Here is a 4,926-nt window from a genome sequence, read left to right as displayed (position 1 = left end):
GGTCATTTTTTTGAGGTATTTTATAGGCTATGTGGGAGAGCTTCTACATCTCTGTTCATCTACTCCACCATCTTGGTTCTGACCTCTGGGGCTTAGTTTTTTGAAGAAGGTTTAAATGACAGATGAGAACTCTGGGAAGTCACTAAGGAGGTCCCCATCTTTGAGAACCCAAAGTTGTGCTTCCCTCTCTGGTAATGATGGTCAGACAGCTGCACCTGTGTGTTGAATTATGAACAGGCAGAGGAAGTCATATCTGTTGATCTCTTCATTTCTCTATATTTTCTTTGAAGTTTGGTGTGTTGACTTCCCTGAAACAGGTGAATGTTATATGTGCTTGGTTAAGGGATTGATACATATGTTTTATTAAAGTTATTGTTAACCTCTCAAAAGTTGCCTTTCCTTTTATGAATGCAGATCTAAGAACCTGTGGTCACAGGTACCCCTGTTTATGTTGAGATGCTTACTATTACATTATGGCAATGAGTACGGAATCTGCATAAATTAAAAGGAAAGTATGGTGACTGGGATAATTGTTTGTTGTTTCCCAGTTTTGGTAGCTATGATTTTATAGAATCCTGAGAAGTAGGGGTGACAAGAACCAGGGCTTAAGTGGATTAGTCTACCTCTAGACTGTGCTGGAGGAGTGAAGGAATTTAAAGTATATTATATTCAGAAACCAGACCAGAGCAGCAAGAATTTGGAATGGAGCCCTGGAACAGGAGTGGAACACTGTCTTAGTACTGACCCAGTGGACCTTGGTGAGGTGAGAGGAGCAGGAGTGCATAGCTGCCTTTGCACAGACCCAGGCAGGACCTGGGAGTGATTGGTTCTTGCTAGAGAAGCAGGAGCCCAGGAGTTTGGAGTTCAGCCCTGGGGCAAGATGGGGAATGTGTAGCAAGGCACTGAGTGTGCTTTTTTGAACCATTCTCCAGGGACAGTTTGGGACCCATGGGGTTGAGTCACCTATGGTGGCTGGGGGGAAGTGTCATGTACCCCCAAGGATCCCACCTTGATGACTTTGTTATCCAATCACCCCTCAGGACTTGGAAGCAGGTCTCATTAGAGTCTACCCTGAAAGTGCTTCATGGGGAGGGAAGGCCCCCCAAGTAGACTTTGCTTGGATATTTCTGTTTGGGATTGAGGAAGAAGGAACTGGGTGCTCTCTCCTCATTGTGATGTTACATTATGCCTATACCCTTGTGTTTATTTAAAGCCATATGGCCACCCTGGTAATAAGTTGCTATGTTATGTATTCTTCAAATGTGAATTATGTTGCATTTACTTAAGAAATGTTAATGTCTACTTGTTCCAGGATCCATGGCTATTTAGATTGTAAGGTCATTGTTCCTGAATGGTACAGTGTAATGGCAAGCAAAATAGGATCTTTTGCTGTTTTTGTTTTAGTATGATCAAAAAGTATAATTCCTCTATTTGAATGTGAATGAGGAAGATCTTTCCCATCCATTGCTGGGCCTGCGCATTGTGGGAAGCTTGATTAGGGGAATTGTTTTGTAGGAGGGTAACAAGTACCTTTTGTTTTTTCTATTGAGGCACTGGATCAGAGGGTTATGCCCTCTGCCTCTAGGAAGTGTAGAAATACTCTGAGAGTGGGGTTTTACTTTGGGGTTTACTGAGTAGAAGTGTTTGTTTGGCCAGAAGAGGACTCTGGGAAGCTGCTGTTAAATCCCCCAGCTCTGAGAAACCCAGATGTTCCCTCTGTGGAAAAGATGCATGCTTGTTAATGGTCAGACATTTGGGGAGATTGTCTCTCAATTTTTAGTTTATCTATTTTCTTTGAAGTTTGTGATGCTAGCTCCCCTGAAATAGGTGAATAAGTGAATATGTTTGCTTAAAGGATTAATACATGTGCTTGATTTAAATGATTTCTAACCCCTCAAAAGTTGCCTTTCCTTTTACGAATGCAGATCTAAGAATGTGTGGTAGCAAATCCCCCTGTGTACGTTGAGGTGTTTACTGTTACACCTATAGATATGGATAAATAGATACAGAGACACAGAGAGACAGATACACAGAGAGAGAAAGAGAGTGAGAGAGAGAGAGAGAAAGAGAGAGTGAGATTATACATAATATCCAATTTTAAAATAGTTGAAAATAGAGATTATTGGTGAAAATATTAACAAACCAGCCAGAAACATAGCAGTATAAATTGTGCTGTTAGAAAATGTATGTATTCAAATTGCCTCTGACTTTTGCCAATTGGCTTCAGTTTTCCTACACTTTGCCAACTTATATGCTACTCCAAGTGCCAGAATTCAATGTAATTGTTACATTAGCATCAGTTTTTAGTCTAAGAGCTTGAAAATATTCCTTTTATTCCTGACATGCTAGTTTATTAACTTTAGGCTAATTTCTATATTAAATTGATAATTACTGAAATATGTGAATTAAAACAAAATCTTCTTCAGGCTCAGGGGCATAGTAAGTATGTATTCTACTGGACAGAGAAAGGAAACAAAATGTCTCCTCTTGGTTGCCTTTGATATTTTCCTCCATCCAAAACTTAAATTGCCTTGTGAATGTCCTAACATTGGCACATCTCTGCCAGGCAACACCACCTGCCCTTAACCCATTATGCTGCCCACTTCATATGCCTTTTAGAGATACTCAGGCTAACAAAATTTGGGATGCACTTAGGAACAAGCTTCATGCCTGTGTGTAGTCAAACGCATGATGAGAATACTTAAGAATATTGAAGAATGGGACAGCAGCCAATTTCTTTTCTTCCTTTTTCTATGTGAATCCTTGTGATGTACTTAGTCAACATATACATAAGAGCTAAAGGCTTCAAATACATCCCCTTATCTCCAGGGACTATGTGTTTGCAATTTGAAAAAGACACCACTAAACAGAAACTCGTCTCTGTTTCATAACAGGAAATGGGAAATTATTTCTCATAGTTCGATTGGAGCGACTTTCAGGAAGATCAAGAGTCACAGACTCCTTTGGCATTTTGTAAAGCCTATGTATTCTTATTCAAAATAATGCTTTTAAATGTATAACATTAAATGTAATGAATTTTAAAGAAAATTAGTCATAATGAAATTTGCTTTTTTTAATAATTCACAAAAAATTAGAAAACTACTTATACATTCCTTTTGAGTATGTGGACCCCAGGTTAAAAATTTCTAATTGAGAGCAATCATCTCATTGAGCAGATGACCAAACTGAGGCCCAGAGATGTTAAATGATTTGTTCACATTGGTCAGAGATCTAAGACTGGAAGAATACTCACAGACCATTTACTCAAAACCTCTCATTTTATATATGAGAATTCTGAGGCCTAGGGAAGCTAAGTTATTTGCCCAAAGTCACATGGCTGTGTTAGAGATGAGAATTTGATCCTAAGCCTTTGACTCTAAAGCTATTTTCTTCACCAGAAAAAAAGAAATAGGACTAGGCACTGTCCCTCCCATGTCCCAGGTTTTGGGGATTTGGGGATTACTATTAATGTGACTTTGAAGAAGCCCCTTTGCCCTATGGGCCTTAGTCTTTTCTTTAAAATAAAGTGGGTGGGGATGGGGTGGGGTCTGATGCCCATTCTGGGCTCTTGGGCTGGGGGGATCTGTGCATAACTGCCACCCCCAGGGCCTGAGAAGCCCACAAAATGATCAGTTCTATGTGGATCCCCAAGGTATCTTGGCTGTGGGATGCCTTTAGCAACCCAAAATAGGTGATCCAAGGTTTACTGATGGTATACAGACAGTGACCTTAATTCCAGGATATTGTATTGGACAAGAAATCTCAGCCTCCTCTATGAAGATTTTTGATGTTGCCAAAGCAACCATTCAGTGGGAAGAGAGGAAGTCTCTGCCCTTTTAAAGTACCTGGAGAAAAGTGGATGTCTCCCCCCCAAAGGCCAGGAATTCATGGACAAAAATAAGATGGTGCTGAAAGGCCTTGTAAAGACCCCAAAAGCAGCAGGACAACTTTCCATGTTTATACTGCTTCATAAAACTTTTGACCTTTATGCAAACTTGAGTCCATGTGAAGGTTATAAAACCCCTTATGAGGATGTAAATATTGTCACAATTTAGTATAACACCAAAGGTGAATACAGTGGCACTGAGTACATGATAGTTGAGTGTGTTGTGCAGAGTATCAAACTCCTCACTAAGAGGAGAGCTAATGTATTGCCAACTTTGCCTTTGAATGTGCCAGAAACAACTATCACAGCAATGGGACCGCTGTTCATGAAGCAAATATGTGAATGTCAGATTGTCTTTTTTCTCCAAAAGTGCAGGGAAGTTGCAGAAAACTGTAACAATGCAAGATCCATTCCAGTTTGATGTCCTTGTCATACCAAACTTATATGGGGACATCCTTAGTGATTTATGTGCTGGCCTCATAGGGAATCTTAGTGTCACACCAAGTGGAGACATTGGCTAATGGAATTGCGATCTTTGAGTTGATTCATGGAACTGCCTCAGACATTGCTGGGAAGGACATGGCCAATTCCTCTGCTTTTCTCTGGAGTGCTGTGATGACGCTTTGGCACACGGGGATGCATGACTATGCAGCAAAGATAAAAACTGACTGCTTTGCAACAATTAAAGATGGAAAGTTGTGATGTACTGTGAGATACCTCCTTGAGAATCGCATTGTGAGTGACTGAGAATAAATGATGGACACTAAGTTGCAACCTCCCTGTGGGTGTGAGTGAGCACACTTCTTCCTCTCCAGTCTTCATATGCATTTCAGCAACCTGTCATTTCAAATGTCTACCACCCAGATATTAACACTGATGTTAATACTTTGTGAATTCCTGTGTCAAACAGCAAAAATATGAACAATTGCAAAATTCATTTAGTGGAAGTTTGAAACCACAGCAAATACAGATTTAAATTTTGTTCAGTGATGAAAAAAGAATAAAATAAATGGGTTGATGTAACTAAAAAGACAGAGGGT

The 4,926-nt window shown here is 40.0% G+C and overlaps 1 pseudogene; it reads left to right on the top strand.

Moving 5' to 3' along the window:
• Positions 1 to 3,625: 3,625 nt before the first annotated feature.
• Positions 3,626 to 4,588, top strand: LOC140514711 (isocitrate dehydrogenase [NAD] subunit alpha, mitochondrial pseudogene; annotated as a pseudogene).
• Positions 4,589 to 4,926: the final 338 nt, after the last annotated feature.

Source organism: Notamacropus eugenii, chromosome 7 (genome assembly GCF_028372415.1).
Source record: "Notamacropus eugenii isolate mMacEug1 chromosome 7, mMacEug1.pri_v2, whole genome shotgun sequence".
Taxonomy (NCBI): domain Eukaryota; kingdom Metazoa; phylum Chordata; class Mammalia; order Diprotodontia; family Macropodidae; genus Notamacropus; species Notamacropus eugenii.
The sequence above is the reverse complement of the archived record's forward strand: the minus strand, read 5'-3'. Positions and strand labels throughout refer to the sequence as shown.